This window comes from Sycon ciliatum, chromosome 13, assembly GCF_964019385.1.
Source record: "Sycon ciliatum chromosome 13, ocSycCili1.1, whole genome shotgun sequence".
In the NCBI taxonomy this organism is placed as follows: Eukaryota; Metazoa; Porifera; class Calcarea; order Leucosolenida; family Sycettidae; genus Sycon; species Sycon ciliatum.
The window spans coordinates 1864958-1882263 of NC_088655.1; the positions used below are offsets into that span (position 1 = coordinate 1864958).

The 17306-nt window shown below is 46.4% G+C and overlaps 1 long non-coding RNA gene across 1 annotated transcript; it reads right to left on the reverse strand.

Moving 5' to 3' along the window:
* Window positions 1-12410: 12410 nt before the first annotated feature.
* On the reverse strand, window positions 12411-13811 carry LOC135829390 (uncharacterized). The gene is made up of 2 exons (XR_010555808.1): window positions 13680-13811; window positions 12411-13524 (listed from the first exon to the last, which is right to left on the reverse strand). It is a non-coding gene; the product is annotated as an uncharacterized LOC135829390 (long non-coding RNA).
* Window positions 13812-17306: the final 3495 nt, after the last annotated feature.

The following is a 17306-nucleotide window of genomic DNA, read 5'->3' on the forward strand; positions in this document are numbered from 1 at the left end:
CACATGATGCCCTAGAGCTTCTTTGCATACGATGTACGCCACAAAGAGGATCCGAGATATTGATCGGCTGCATCTATCGCCCGCCAGGTCAGTCCATTGACTACTGGGACAGTCTTGCTGCAGCTGTAGACTGCGCCGATTGCGAAGAGCTGTACTTGTTGGGAGACCTCAATGTGAACTTCCTGGACAAGCAATCAAGTACCTATAAAGCCCTATACCATACCATCCTCCTGCCCCTTAATCTCTCCAACTTAGTAAACGCCCCTACACGCATTACACGGCAAACCCAAACCTCTATTGACTGCATCCTCACGAATTCGGAAGACGCCACAACCGCCTCAGTCTTTGACTGTGAATTCTCTGACCATCGCATCATCACAACCTCCGTGCCTATCACTTCCCTGCAGCCTGACACGCCAGACCACAAGCCAAGGCAGCCCAGTCGAGACTATAGTTCGTTCTGTATGCAGGAATTCCACAAGTTGCTGAAATCGGTATCCCTACACTCTTTTTCATCCACGAACCCCCACCAAATGGCCCCTGAGTGGGTGAAGAAGTTCAACTGTGCACTGGATGAACTCGCGCCAATTGTCTCACGAAGAGCGGGGAGGCCTACCTCTAAAGTAAGATGCCCTTTCATGACTGAGGAGCTACTGCACATGATACGACAACGCAAAAGTGCCTTCCGCCGATTAAAAGCCTCAGCTTTCCAAGATCCAGTTACTGCCCTCCAATTCAGGCAACTGCGCACCCGATCCAACAACCTGTATCGCCAGCTCCGCAACAAATATTTTTCGGAGCTCTGTCAAGTCTATGAACAATCTCCTCGGAAGTTCTGGTCGGCGATCAATGGTGTAACAAAACGTAAACCCGCTAAACCCAAAACCTCAGTCGAAGCAGAGACGCTGAATAGATATTTCCATTCAATCGTTCACGACCCCGATGCCTCCTACAACGTACCGCTCGGGCCGGTCTCCTCCACCGATTTGGAGTCGTTCGCATCTGTCACCATTGCGGAAGTAGAACTTCTTCTACTAGACCTGAAGCCCCGCAAAGCCCCGGGTCCAGACAATATACTGCCCTGTCTTGTGAATTCTGCCGCTTACATTCTTGCCCCATCTCTAGCAATCCTGTTTAATGCCTCCTTTTCTTCTGGTATACTCCCGTCCACGTTCAAAGAAGCGAACATTTGCCCAGTGTTAAAGTCCCAACGCAGTGACAGATCAGACCCGTCCCAGTACCGACCCATATCCCTTAGTAGTGTCATTGCCAAAGCCCTGGAGAAAGTCGTTCTTAGACAGCTCCAGCAGCTATTTGACGACAAGTGCCCATACCATAAAGACCAGTATGGCTTCCGCCGCCATCACTCTACTGCCCAACTCGTCACCAAGGCTGTAAGCCAGTGGACTGCGAGCCGAGATACTGGACACACTACCATGATTGTGTTTTTAGACCTAAGTAAGGCATTCGATCGGGTGAATCACCAGTGCCTCCTCATTTCACTGCAAGCCAAGGGTATTGGAGGGACAGCACTAGCATGGTTCGCCTCATACCTGTATGATCGTCGGCAGAAAGTCACTCTGCCACCTGCTACATCCAGAGTCCTCCCAGTTTCGCGTGGAGTCCCGCAAGGTACTGTTCTGGGTCCTGTACTCTTTAATGTCTATATAAGCCACCTCCCTACCATAGCGGATTCCTTCACCTGTTCCCTTCCCATGTTCGCAGATGATATGACCCTCTACCGAAGTGCCCCCTTACTCAAACTGTGTATTGCCTCCGTCATTCCCTGCTTGAATGTACTATGTGACGAGCTACAAAAGCTCCACATGATGATCAATGTTAAAAAGTCAGGTGTTATGATCATTTCCCCCGGCCGAAACCCCACGACGCATCCAAGTGTCATTAGCCTTCAAGGTGAGCCACTTAATTTTGTGACCGAAACTCGTCTCCTTGGTATCCAAGTTGACAACTGCCTGTCATGGACCAAGCATATCGATGTAATTGTTAGAAAAGTATCCCAGAAGGTGGGTGTCTTACGTCGCACCTTCCGGCAACTGAGCAAACTTGCACGCTGCCAGTACATCCTGTCTGTCGTTCTTCCTGACATTCTGTACTGCATCTGTTCCTTCGTCACACTCATTACTGCGAAGGATCACAATCGTCTAGTAAGCGTGTACAATAGAGCTATCCGAGCGGCTTGTGGGGCTTCGAGCCGGGACAGTATTTCTGGTCTTCTGAAAAACCTTGATGTTAAGCCCCTGGACTACTATTTTCTGGTGTCAACTGGGAAGTTCATTTTCATTAATCATATTCTTCGCCCTTTGCCTGTATTTACATCGTTATTCCCAGCCCCGCAATCTACCCGGAGCACGCGTAATCGCGACACACATGATATCCCTTATTTAAAATGCAGAACAACACTCGGTCAAAAATCCTTTGTGCTTCGTGCTGCTCTGTTTTTTAATGCTCTACCTAATGACTTGAAATCCTCTTTGTTTACCTCTCAGTTCGATCGTGGTTTTAAGCGCTTATTGGATGATCCAGTTTGGTTTGAACGATATCGTGCAATTTTGTTTGACAACGTTGGCAACGTTTAGTCTCTCACCAGCTACATGTATATATTGCCCAGGTTCATGCAGCATACGTTTTTCTTTTCTCTTTATGTTCACCACTCACCCCCCTTTTTTTCTAAACATTTGAACATTTACACTGATGTATGAACATTTACACTGATGTATATACATTGTTTATTTATTTATTTATTTATTTTTATTTTTTTGGTCCCATCGGCCTCTTCATATTTGTGCAGCTGCACTGTTGAGCTTCCGATGTAAAACAAAATAATAATAAAATAATACTAAATTTCGTTATATCACTCCACCAGCAGGCTTGTTACGTACTAAATTTCGTTATATCACTCCACCAGCAGGCTTGTTACGTACTTAATTTCGTTATATCACTCCACCAGCAGGCTTGTTACGTACTAAATTTCGTTATATCACTCCACCAGCAGGCTTGTTACGTACTTAATTTCGTTATATCACTCCACCAGCAGGCTTGTTACGTACTAAATTTCATTATATCACTCCACCAGCAGGCTTGTTACGTACTTAATTTCGTTATATCACTCCACCAGCAGGCTTGTTACGTACTAAATTTCATTATATCACTCCACCAGCAGGCTTGTTACGTACTTAATTTCGTTTTTGGTAGGAAGGTATTTTTAAAACATATTTTCATTGCCCTTGGTCCCTTGGTCCCTTGGTCCCTTGGTCCCTTGGTCCCTTGGTCCCTTGGTCCCTTGGTCCCTTGGTCCCTTGGTCCCTTGGTCCCTTGGTCCCTTGGTCCCTTGGTCCCTTGGTCCCTTGGTCCCTTGGTCCCTTGGTCCCTTGGTCCCTTGGTCCCTTGGTCCCTTGGTCCCTTGGCCCCTTGGTGGTAGGGTTTGGGAAAGGCGGTTGGGAGACCTCGCGGGAAAATGTCTGGAAAATTGTGCCCGAATGGAGAAAGTTTCATTGAATCGCCGGTTCTAACACCCATGACTAGCTGCATAGTGGGCGCAGACGAAATGGCAGATAATGACATTTTGACTGGTTTTGTTTCAAGTATCTTGGTGTGTGTAAAAAGAAAGGGAACAGAATTCGAGGAATTACTTGCCATAATGCTTTGTATGGTTGTACTCATTTCAATGATTTTCGAGCAAAATCTTCCAGTTTTTAACATTACTACAATATAGTACTAACTACTGTGTTTGTCAAGGTCTACTCCCAGCCACTTAGCCAAGTCACAGGAAGATAAGTAGACTGTTCCATGAGGGCCTGCCACCATAATAGAAAAAGAAGAAAAGAAATAAACCCATCACTGTCTTCTTCCTCTTCTACTTTCTTTCTTGTTATTGCAAACCTGAAGGATGTGCAAGCACCTTTCTCACCCGCTACGTTCCCTCGTGACCCAGAGCCCTCCATTCTTTATCCACTGACGATGTTGCTTAGAACGACAAAAGGTATGAAATGGCCATCTTTGTATGTACCGGTACCACTACTACTACTAGTCTAGAACAAGGATTTTATGAGTTTGATGGTCGACAATGTTTCCTATCTCATCAGTCAAATCGGTTGCCATGGTTGCATTGCAGAGTTGTGTACACACTGAATCACTATCCGCCTGGCCAATGTATCAACAGTATGTGATAGCCTCCTTCAAACAATGTCATGGCGTAACTCCGGTCTATCAGTGGGGAATATGACGTCATGTCTGCAACCAGTCTACGGTTCAGTGCTATCAGTACAGCAGCATGGCTCTGAAACCTGGACACTCAAGACACTGCTCCTGCGCAAAATTGGACACTTTCCATATGCAGTGGATATTGAAGTATGTAACATTCTTAGCAATATTCAAGATCGGTAATAATGCGAGTATTTTATCAAATTGAAGACTGACACAACACAGCAGCATTCCTGTATGGCTGGAGGAGACAGTCATCCGAGTACAACGCCTGGGTGAGTTTGAGCACGTTGCAAGTATGGCGGATGACTCCAGGCTGCACAAACAGACCTTTTTCAGTGAGTGCACTGCTACACGATCTCGACATGAACCAAAGCGTCTATGTAGGGATGTGGCAAGTTAGTATTTATTTATCATTTATTCTTCTTTTGAACTGGTGGCGAGGTGACACTGCTCGTCTGAACCCTGCCTCCTCTCATTGCTACTTCAATTTTCAGATTTTTATTTTCATTTCTTTTTTCCCTTCATCCCTGACTCTTCTTTCTGGTTGTCATCGCTTTCATAATTATTGAGCAGAAGCAGAACTGCCCGTTTGACATGCGATGTAAAATAAATAAACAACAACAACAACAAAAACAACTGTGTTTTAAAAGATGGCAATAAACAGAATCAGCTGAAGCGACATGTTACGAAGGTTTTATTGAGATGTCACGTGATGATGGACAATGAAATAACGGTGATGTAATGTAATGTGAAGAGCAATAATGTGAACGATGAAAAATATAAATATGCATTGAACTACCTTTCGCCCAACGCTCATCAGGAAGCATGGTTGTACTGTATTGCAACACAGATTACTACTTCATGTACATGTTTAAAGAATCAATAGCCATACATAACACCTTAGGGCGCGCTCACACTGCCACCATCAGCATGCGTCCATGCGTCAGCAAAACGCAGAAACGTGGCAGTCATGTTCACACTAGGCCTAGACGTGAAGTTGTCACACAAACTTTACGAATTGCAGTTCGTATCCAAAAGAGTTCGTGCGTTTCCTAATAAAGTTGTGGCCCGTTTTGGATGTAATTTTTCGCATGTTGCATTTTGGAGGAAGTGCCTCGTGGCTCGTATTCTTGAAGTCGACGAAAATAATTCATACAATCGGGTAGGTTTGGACTCTTGAGAGACTGCCGCTGACATCCAAGCGCTTTCGCTTTCCTGACCTCGTGGTCAGAGCAAGTGCCAGTGCAGTAGAAATTCCGGTAGTGGTTTCTTTCGTCTGTTGCCGAGATGAGAACTGTATTTTCCGATGATATGTAACTGAAATGTCTTGAGGTATGGCATTCCGTCATCGCAGAAAAGTAGAGAAAGATGATTCCCCAAACCGAAAAGCCAGGCCAAGCTGCCATCGTATTGAACGAGTACACTTTAGAAATTGGTCACTGACCCGATCAACTGATAACGAAGCAACTACAAAAACAACACCAAAATTGACATCGTCCAAAAAGGGCAACGAATGCATGTATGGCGGTGCGTGCGTGCAGGACCACAACTACAAAAATTTTAAAATGTGCTAATGTCGAGGATCGACAACCACCGAGTTTCATGAATCAACACACCGGATTTTGAGAAATTGAACATACTTCAGGCCAGGTTGTACACAAATACGCTTCACGTCTACGATCATGTTGCCGCCAAGTCGTGGCACCCCCCCCCCCCCCCCCTGAAACGTGGCCGTGACGTTTTGGTCAAGTTCATGCCGTTGCCATGCAACTTGAAACAATCTACTGAGAAGGTGGATTTGCAACGTCAAGTCTGCGGACGAAGCCGGACCAGGTCAGATGCACGATTTTCGGAACTGGACCTAGCCAGCTTTATGCATGACACCGTCATCGACCGGCAATTATGCTTGTAATAGCAATGAAAAGTATGAATGCCGCAGACATCACCACGCAACATGACAATTTGTTCAAGGTTTGGTTTTGTTTGTTTCCAAAATCGATTTTCACGTTGCGATCATCAGTGGAAATACGCAACTAAAGAGATCAACCGTCATGTGTCACACTTCTTTGGATTTTTAACCTTTGTTTTTCCCTTGATCTCTTTAGTTGCGTATTTCCACTGATGATCGCAACGTGAAAATCGATTTTGGAAACAAACAAAACCAAACCTTGAACAAATTGTCATGTTGCGTGGTGATGTCTGCGGCATTCATACTTTTCATTGCTATTATTAAACTTTTATCTCCACGTAGATTATTTGTAAATTATGCTTGTAATGCCAATTTTGCATGAGAAATGGTCTTATAATGCCAGCATTATGCCACCTGGAAAAACAGGGACTATACGAGGTTAATAGCAATTTTTGGATATGAAAATGAAATAGAAGCCCACTGGCTGTGTGTTTTACATTTTTCATATCTTTTTGTATCTATTGTATGGCCTAATCCTTCATCTTTCTAAATATATGACAATTGCTCATGCTGTGATCCCAGAGACTTTATAGCAAGATGTTTTCGACAGGCCAATATTTTGGCCTAAATTTCAGTGTATGGAATTCTGGACTTGAAAATAGCGTCAATAGGCATCCTATACTGCACCATGTTTGTCATTTTTTCTATTGGTGGACTGCAGTTGGCCTCAACACACTTCCAGCCAACAGGTCCGAGACTATACAGCGTCTGAAGTGGAGTGCACATGGGGAAGCCAAAGATTCGTCCATTACTTCTTATTTTACTCAAAAATCAAAATCCTCATGCAACATAGTACCACAAAACTCGTGGAAATGCTTCCCAAGCAAAGGCTATCAACAAAGCACCAACACGAGGAGAAACTACAACAGCCCAGCTGTCAACTACAACAAGAAAAAACTTCATCAATTGACTGACTTGACTCTACACACGACGAAACATTATTTTACTCGAAATGTCCAGAAATAGCAATTCACCTCGTTATGCCATCCATAATGCTAGCGTTACCCGCCCATGCCTACCTGTCGACGCAGGATGGTGCTGGGGTAGGCATCGGCCATTGAGAACTGAATTTCGTCTGTTTTACGTGGAGTCACTTGGAGTTTTCCAATGTATTGTACTTGAATAATATTCTATTTTACCTTTCATGGTATCTCAATGTTTTCACGTCTACATGACTTTATCTTGCCCGTAAAAGAGGCCGGTACCCCCCCCCCCCCCCTAAAAAAGATGTAAGACTTCAGAAGACGTACATGTACACGTAGGTGTAACACTTCAGAAGACGTACATGTTGGTTGGTTTTTTTATTTTACTTCGCACATTCAAACGGGATGACGACCCAATAAAATGACGGTGAAGGCTTAGCCTAGAAGTAGAAGTGGCTGTGGAAGAACATACTGAAGTAGTAAGAGCTATGGCAGCACGTAGTAGGAGAATAGGATACTAATAACTGCGAGTAAACGGGGGGAGAGAGAGAATACGATGTATCTGTGATAAATGTACACGTACAGTACATGTAAGGGTTCTTCTAGCTGGTTAACATGTCGTGCGCTGAAGAAGTACGGCTTCAGCGTCACGAAGCAAGAGTTCTAGGACGGGCTGTGTCTCCGCTATGGATGGACGCCGGCGAGAATACCGACTCATTGTTCATGTGGCCAAGAGGTGAGCGTTTCTCACTCACTATCCTGTCCTCATGGAGTCCTCATGGAGGGTTTCCCACCATACGACACAATGCCATTCGTGACACTACCGCACAGCTCCTACACCAAGTCTGTAGAAATGTGTCCACGGAGCCTACGCTGCAGCCACTGACCGGTGAGCAATTGCAATACCGAACGGCCAACGTGGAGGATCATGCACGCCTTGATGTCGCTGCAAGTGGTTTGTGGGGCAGTCGATTTGAGCGAACCCTTATTGATGTCCGGGTTTTTAATCCTTATGCTCGCTACGATATGCATAGCCCATTATCCACATGTCCTTTGCGTCTCTGTGTTTTTCACTGTTTTTATTTGACATTATCTTTCTTTACGGAGTAGTTGTTGCTGTTCGTTTTGCTACTCTTTCTTTTTCCCTCCCCTTATTTCTATTTATCGCCGTGGTTGGCAATCACCCACTCTCGTAACATTGGCCGGTGTTTCCGCCGAGTCTTGAGATGTTGCAATAAATAAATAAATAAAATAAAAAAAGTACAACAAAGTGAATATAATATCCCCGGGTATCAAAGCATATTATGAGGATTTTATGAGCATAATGCGAGAATCCTTGAAAGCATAATTCCATGATTTCGCGAGGATAATCCGCCGGAGCCTACAAAGCACACGAGAAGTCCATCCGACGGCCACTCGGCAAACCTGCAAGAAAGCACCACTCCCTGCTCAATACAGAGTGTTTCAGGGAATTCACCTCTCATCGCTTGAACTTGAGTAGGTTGAGGACGATTGTGCCTGAAGAGCACCACTTATAGTGCTCTCCAGTCACAAACATCACAAGGGATACACACTTCCAGAGACGCTCCATTTCCAGCGCGACAAACACCTCGTGAACATCAGATAGCAGGGTGAGTCAGTGTCGGTCATGTAGGTGCTGAACTAGCGCTGAGGATCGGTGGCCATTCACAACGACTTACGTAAGTCCTTGTTGCCTGACATAATGTACACAGCCGGGTTTGCAGACATCCGGTTTGAGAGGTTCATTGGGTATGACGTCACTGCCTGCAGTGCCTGCCTATCATGGTGACCGGGTCAGTGAATGTTCGCCTGACAGACAGTGTTCCAACCATTGTCAGTCGTCCTCCTTGGCATCGTTGTTCTCCTTGTTGCTCTTTTCCCTTATCTCTGCTCATGCTGTATCCTATGATAATTATCACGTGACTTCTCCTACTGCTGCTGCTGAGTGCTGGTCCTAGAATAGCGTAGCACGCTCGTGATTGGCATGCACACTGTAAGCAAGATCAAGAGCCTTGTCAAAGTGGTGGCAAAGAGAGGAGAGCTGCAATGTCGTATTCACATCATACTATAGATTGGTATATACACAGTGGCCACTACTGGCACTAGGCTTCAAGCAAGCAACACTCGGGCTTGGCAAAGTGGCCCCAGAGAGACTGGTGAGCTGGTATGCACGGTGTAAGATACTCTTGAGTCTTGACTGTCAGACAAGAGCAAGCAATAGACCATTTGCGCAAATAATAGTAGGGGGGCCAAAAGGGGGCAAGCGTACGCGTAGGGGGGCGTCAGGTGACCCAGCGCTGCAGCAGCGCGCATGCAGCAGCGCTGGGTCAAGCAGACAAAGTACACACTTTCTTGCTGGTTTTGTTATTTTCGAGTAGACAGAGCTGGTGCACAGTCGAGTCACACGGTCATGGAGGGTGAGGACGGCAGAGTCGGTACGAGTAGTGTCGGAGAGCTGGTAGAGCAGGTTCCTCAGCCTTCTTGGACTATAAAGCAGCTGAGAGATTATCTACGAAAGCAGGGTGGTTTGTTGACAGGACGGAAAGCGGAGCTACTTACGAGATCGTTCATACGGGGCTTCGTCGACTGATTTTTTTTACCTACACTCACTCACGAACTGCGCGTGACATTTGTTCTACATCCAGGGCGTTATTCTACAAATCCAATCCCGAAGCACCAAGAAGCAAGCGGTCGACCCGTGATGCAGCTCCCGTCGCCACGCGCACTTCAGCACCAGTATTTCCTGACTCTGGCTGGACCCAAGACAGATCGAAACTTCCTCGTGTACCAGCATCCACGATCTTGTCGCATTTGCTGCTTACTGGAAAGCAAGTTCGCACCAGTGAGAGCCATGATGTACTCATCATCAAGAAGCCTCTAGATCGGGGACACGAGCTGTATTTTGGTGGATACAATCACGATGTTAGTGTGTGCTGTGTGGAGGCCGAGATTTTTATCGAAGCCAAGTGCTGGGCAACCCAGAAAAAGTCTACCAAGTACAGCTTGCGACTTGTGTTCACAGATGACGCCAAAAATGATAGTGCTGTGCTGGATTTTGCTGTGTGTGTGAGGGCTGTGTTGCTGGTGGAGATGGTGGGCTCTGCTCTCATGTGTTTGCTGTGTTACTGGTGCTTAGATTTTGGATTTCAGTTTCGGCAGCCTCCGACACGATACTCAAACTCACTCTCACTTTCTCCTCGCCGCGGCTTCTTGGCTTTTGGCTCGACATCGAGCCTCTCTAGTAAAGAATGACGAACAAGTGCAGCACTTCGACGATCCGCAGGAGGAGAGGGTCTCTCGGCTGGTGGTCGCCGAAAGGAGAAAACACTGGGGATGCTTTCCTGCTTCAAACGACGATGCGGCTTCCCAGAAGCTAATGCAGGCAGCCCGGGTAGATCTGGATGGAAGTCTTTTTCGCTGAAATGTTCACTGCAAACAACAGTGCTGGATGAGATCGTGAAATGCGCTCCCTCTTCGCGCTTACATGCCTGCACCCATCTCGCCCTTAGGTCTGGATCTTTGGGATACTTATGAAAAGACAGATCTCGTTGATCTGATCGGCGATTTGAGCAGCCAAACACAGAGCAGTGGTCGTGCGATGGCATCGTGAGGCGAAGGAAAACTACCGACTGAACTACAACCAAATCATTTCAAAACAAAAACAAGAAACACGGCCACCGGCACCAACAAGCACACGAAATCTCCGTGCAGTACACCACGTACACACTGTACTTGCACGCTGCACTGTGCAGTGTGCACGGTCCACGCGCGATCTCATGCACGATGGGGCCCCCCTATAGACCATGTCTTGCCCCCTTACGCCCCCCTACTTTATTTTGTCAAATGGTCTATTAGCAAGCAAGAGCAAGATGATTGGTTAAAGTATGGAATAGACCGATCCCCTTATTATTGTCTGGGTTCGAGCAAGGGGGCAACTCCGCAGTCGCGTGGGATCCTGCTGCACACACGCGACCAACCTCACCTCGGCTGTGCGTGACTTCTCGCATGCGAAGTGCAGAGCACGCGAAATCTACATGCTGTGCAAGCCTGTCTACAAAAAATGTCACAAGAACTTTTGATTTGAGCTGTTTTGTTTTTGTTTGTAGACGTCTTCCTTTTTACGACTTCAGGATGCCTTCTCAGGATCATTGCTGCGTTCCTCACTGTCAGAACAGGAGGACGAAGCAAACAAGTCATTTCACTCCTTTCCTCGTGTGGAGCCACAGCGGCCTGGAGCGAGCGGATCCAGGCTATGCCCCGTGAGGAAGGACGTAGTTTTAGGGTCACTCTGAATATTTGAGTTGCAGCGATCATTTCGATCCCGAAGTCGAAATCGTTTTGCCCAGCTCTACAAGGGCAGGATGAGTCCAGGAACCCAAACAGCTGTCCTACGGTACCAGGTTTGCTTTTCGCAAGAGAGTGGAGTCTGGACGCCCTGCTCCCCATGCTCGCAAAACAGTATTTGCTGAGCCTAGTGCAGTTCGGTCATGGAAGTGCAGCGTCTGCATCACGAGCTCCCCATGCTCGCAAACCAGTATTTTGCTGAGAGGCAACGGCATTTTGAGTTGGAAAGGAACCTGGCTTAGTGCAGTTTGGTCCTGTAATGGAAGTGCAGCATCTGCATCAGGAGTTGGCAGCAAGTAGAGCTCGTGTACAGAGTCTCGTGGAGCAGTTGGACGATGGGGTGAAGAAAGCCGAAAAACAGCTTACGTACAATAACATAAAGAAAGACTCTGAGCCGCTCCAGTTTCTGACTGGTTTGCCTTCAGGTGTTTGGACCGATCTGTGGGACTTCTTTGAGCCTAGCCGAGAAAATGTACTGCGCCGAGCCAGATCTGCGAAGACGGAAGCTGAGGGACGGCGGATACAGTTGGAGGTGGCCGTAAATCGCCAATGAGCATGTAATGGAGGATCAGGTGCTATTGGCATTGATGTGTCTAAGCCTGGGCCGAATGGAACAGAAGCTGTCATGCGTGGCATAAGTTGATCATCCGTTTCACGGTATATACTATAGCTAGCTGAGCTGGAAAGATGTCTTGTTCCTCCGTTTGGGCATGATCCCCATTTGGGCGAGCTGGCGAAATGTTCAGTCATCAATGCCATGTACCGCAAGACATTCTGCATTGTGGATGAAACAGTTCCATTTTGCCATGCACTTAGGGTTCTCGCACCGGCACAACAAGACCCAACAGATCCTTGCGCTCCTATTTTCTCCCATGGTAACATTGCTGATCACAACACCCGGTAGCCAGTCGCAGATCCAACCAAATCAACCAGGTTCTCTTACTCTTTTTTTCCAATACTGAAACCAAAGGTATACCAATATTTGCATCGCATGCAGTGATGATTTCAATACTGTCCACCAGTACAACACATTACCAGACTGGCATATAATCATGATAATATTATCCATTTCGCAATCACTGTCATTGCTTTCTTAGATCTTCAATCATCAATATCGGACCATAAACCGTCTAACATCTTATATTATATCATTAGTATCCTGCTACTATCCTCCTCTAACGATGAGCTCGAAGAAAAGAAACAGCGGTCTAGAGGCGTAAACAATATCTGTCAACGGAAGTGTCCTTGCTGTGCTGGTGTGTTTATACTTCGTGCATTAGTTCGGCCAAGAGCGCATGGTGGTGGCGGGTTGAGGAGGTTAAATATACTAGAAAATAGTTCACTCTGAACATGCAGGGGGTATATTCATAGGTTCGAAAGAACCGCACACACACTTTGCTGCAGACAGCGGCAAGCTTTGGTGCTCGTGCCTCGAAGAAGGAGCAATCCACTGTGCTATGCTTGCGATTAACAGCAAGCTTCGACTTTTCAAAGGTACGACTCATCATTGGCTCTGGGGTAATGTTCCTGGAACAAATGCCCCATTGCCAACTGAGTGCCAGGGAGCACGCAATCTGCCTTCCTGGGCGAGAAGTGTTCCAGCACAAGAAGCAGCACGAATCCATGCTGACAAAGACCACCATCACCACCAGCCGGCACACAGCACACTGTTCTTCAAACACCATCCACTCCGTCCATGTGTTTGCACTGTCCTCCTCTAGCTCTTCACGCTCAACAAATACCACGCACTGCTCATCGTTTTTTTTATGCTTCCTCTGGGTTGGCTAGCCCTTCGACTTGACAAAACAGCGATCACCACTGCACTGCTATCGTCACCTCATAGCAGTCGCTTCCACCAGTGGCTTTTCCTGTCACTTTGCAAGGTGTCCAAGGATGGCTGCTGTTGTCACTACAGGCAAATCAGAAGTACTTTAGTGGCTGATGTCCAACCAGATCGTTGGAAAATAGATGTTTCCACTTCAGGGCTGCTGATCGCGACTTGGTGACTTGGCAGCACCACGGTTACCTTCATAGAAGATGGCTCTGGAGAGGAAAAGACAGACCAGAAAAAGGTTACTATTATCTTCAGCACCGATCGCAAGGAGAAAGAACTTGATATGGTCTGCTTTAGCCTAGGCACAAAATAAATCTCACAACACGATTCGCGATTCGAATATTTCAACACCAAAAAAACTCACCTCTGGAGTAACTCCTGTTTGTGGCCCGAGATCGTTCCCTCCCGCGCCTTGAAAAAATCCTGCAGCGGCATCACAGTCCATGTCTCTCTCGGAGACTCTGCTCCTACCAGCAGGAGGTTTAGCACCGCTCGAAGCCATAAAAACTACTTGAACTAAGCAGAAGACATTGCAAAACAAACCTGAAACACACTGTCAAAGATGCTGTCACGTTCAAAAACTAGCTCGATCGCGAGTGAGGTTGACCCCGTGCTCGAACCCAGTGTAATAAGGGGATCGGTCTATTGCATCCGGAACAGATCCAGTTAGTGCTGGGGCCAAGTCCGAAAAAGTCGCTTTATTGAGGAGTTGCATTTGACACCTCGTCCAGGAAAGATTTGACTTCAAATTCGGAGAGGCGAACCAACTACCGGTATAGGAATTTTGGAGAAAACCAGAAGTTCCCAATGTTGTCCGTTTGGAAGTTATGAGCTATTTCCAAATTGCTTAGGTTACTATGGAAACCTGTGTGCAATTAGCCGTTTCTGAGGCAAAGCCAGTACAATTGTGGAGAACAAAGATACTTTGTTGGATGGCGAGCTCTTTCGAAGACTATTATTGAAAACCAGAAGTTTATAGGACTGTCGGCTTCCTTGTTACAGGAATTTCTCCAATTTCTACGGTTACCACGGTAACGTGTATGCTTTTAGCCACTTCTAAGCCAAAATCAATGCATTTTCGGCCCTGTAGGCAGGTGGAAAGCAGATGTGGCTTACAGGTCTATCGGGCTGTTTCAAGCCTGACTTGTAGAGACTGGGACCCTCTCTCCTGATTTAGTGCCGGGATCCACACCGAGTCCTACACTACATCACATGTCTTGCGACCATTTGAACCGTATGGGGCTAGCCCCACAGCCAGGTCGGGACATCACCAACCTCGTCTACAGCGAGCACCTTCTCGTGGTGTTGTCAGCTGACGAGCTGAGAGAAGGATGCCATGGGTAGAAGTTGGAGAAATGAAGAGAAGGGTATAAAAGAAAAGAAGAACAAACATAACAGAAACAATAATAGAACCGAAGCTGAAAGGTTGAAAACAAAAGGATCAAGAGGATTTACGCAGAGCTGACATCCAAGAACAAGCAAGGAAAACACAACTGACAGTACAAAACAAAAACAAGAAGAATCAAACAACTCCCTAGCATAATGAGGGTCAGAACCGGAACTAGCCCAATAGTTCAAGTGGTCGCAAGACCGCGGTACTGGGGCTCTGCCAACCGTGGAGGAGCAAAGAGCACTGTTTTCGAACACAGTGCGTACTCCGCCTAGCGTGTATTAGCATGCTGGCAACCCAACTACATTTTGCACATGTATAATGTTCAACTTCAAGTACTGTATTTTCACATCCATAGTATACTCGGACTTTATCTTGCACAGACCAAGTTCCCTTTTCACTTGGAGATGACTTAGAAGACTCGAGAGATCTGAGTATGCAAACTGCTCCTTGGCAGGGCAGAAACCTCACTATTGTCACTTAAAGAACTCCAAACCTGCCGATGAATGATTGTCTCCAATACCTTGGCAATTGGCAAGAGATATGGGCAGTAGCTGATAGTTTGTCTCCGGATTTGAAGAGAGGACGTACATGTACATGTACATGTACATACCACCGTCTTGGCTGCAATACAACGCACAATGTAGATGCTTTGCGTGACCAAATATGCAGGGAGGAACGCCATCCAAGCATGCAGGCTTGTACTTGTAGGAGTTGAGAGTAGTCAATATGTCCAGATTAAAACTGTCTCCACATTTACATGTGCATGTATAGAGGTGAAACCATTCATGCATTCATTCAGGGTGTTCGATGTACATGCAGTAGGATCTGTGGCATCAGGTATTCAGGTTGCATCACTTGTGGACCAGTTGGATCGTGAACCACTGCTGCACACGTATCTGTGAGTGCTGGAAATGATGCCACAGGTACTAGGTAAATGAGTGTGATAGACTTCATAGTGGCTCGGCTAGATAGCAGGAGAGGTCACTGCCCCCTGGCCTGGGATTAGTCACTGTTTTGAAACTGTTGCTTGATCAGAGGGATATGATCAGACCTTTCTGTGTAAATGCCTGCTAGCTGTGAGTTGCTGAAGAATGACACGTGAACACGGAACATGGGGCGGAGTTTGCTGTAGGTTGCGGTTAGGATAGTTGTTTGTCTATTCGTTCACCAAAATTGCCCTTCCAGGTCTTCGTGTAGGATACCCCCGCCCTGGTCTACATATATTCATTTCATGGGCACTATGCTTCCTAAAGCTTATACAAAAACATGTACATGTACATGTAGATTGGACAGCCTGCATGACATTGTTCCATAAAATTAATAATTAATTAATGTGAATTGGGTGGAAAGCAGATCATGGTCACTGATTCTGTCAACATACACGTACATGTAGTACACCGCTGTCTGGGTACCGTAGGCTAGTAGTAGTACTTCAAGTATATGTACATGTACATGTATGTATGTGAAGGAAGGGGGAAAAAAAGTGCCAGATCAATCCCAATCCCGGCAGTGTTAGAGGGGAGAGGGGCCCAGTCTCTACAAACCTGGCCTGAAACAGCCCCATAGACATGTAAGCCACACTATTAGAACTATTCTCTGCTTAAGCATACACGTTACCGTGGTAACCGTAGAAATTGGAGAAATTCCTGTAACAAGGAAGCCGACAGTCCTATAAACTTCTGGTTTTCATAGTCTTCGAAAGAGCTCGCCATCCAACAAGGTAACTTGGTTCTCCACAATTATACTGGATTTGCCTCAGAAACGGCTAATTGCACACAGGTTACCATAGTAACCTAAGCAATTTGGAAATAGCTCATAACTTCCAAACGGACAACATTGGGAACTTTTGGTTTTCTCCAAAATTCCTATAGTTGGTTCTCCTCTTCGAATTTGAAGCCAAATCTTTCCTGGACGAGGTGTCAAATGACACTGGCAGATTTCTGGACCTGGCTCCAGGACTAAGTCGACCGAGGAGAACAACAACATGAACAGCGACTCGCGTTGCACTGCACTTCGAGCTTCGTATTTTTTGCCGCGGAATTCAAATCGCGATTATCTCGACTTTTTCAAAAAAAGCTGTGGTCAACTTTTAGCGCGCTCGGGCTCAGTTGTTTGTGAAAATGAAGAAAATTGCGATTTCTTCCAAAATAACGGAAAGTTGCGAAAAAAGTGGCGAGCATCTTTAGAAAAGGGCTACTCCGAACCCTTTACCATGCAGACCACCAGCACTGATCAGGTGCATTGTACACAATTGTGTGGCTTACATACTAGAACTGTAATACAATCATGCAGTTATGCTCCTACCTCCGAAAAGATGCCAAATTATGCTCCAAATTTTCAACCACCAAATTATGCCAATGGTTATGCCGGCATAATCCGCCGGTGCCTAGGGCGAGGGGGAGGGGGTATGTGTATGTGTGTGTGTAGGGGGGGGGGTATGTGTATGTGTATGTGTGTGTGTAGGGGGGGGGGGTATGTGTAGATGTACATGTACATGTACATGTATGTGTGTGTGGGCCGTGGGGGGTATGTGTGTGTGTGTAGGGGGGGGGGGTATGTGTGCGTGTTGGGGGGGGGGCTATGTGTGTAGGGGGGGGT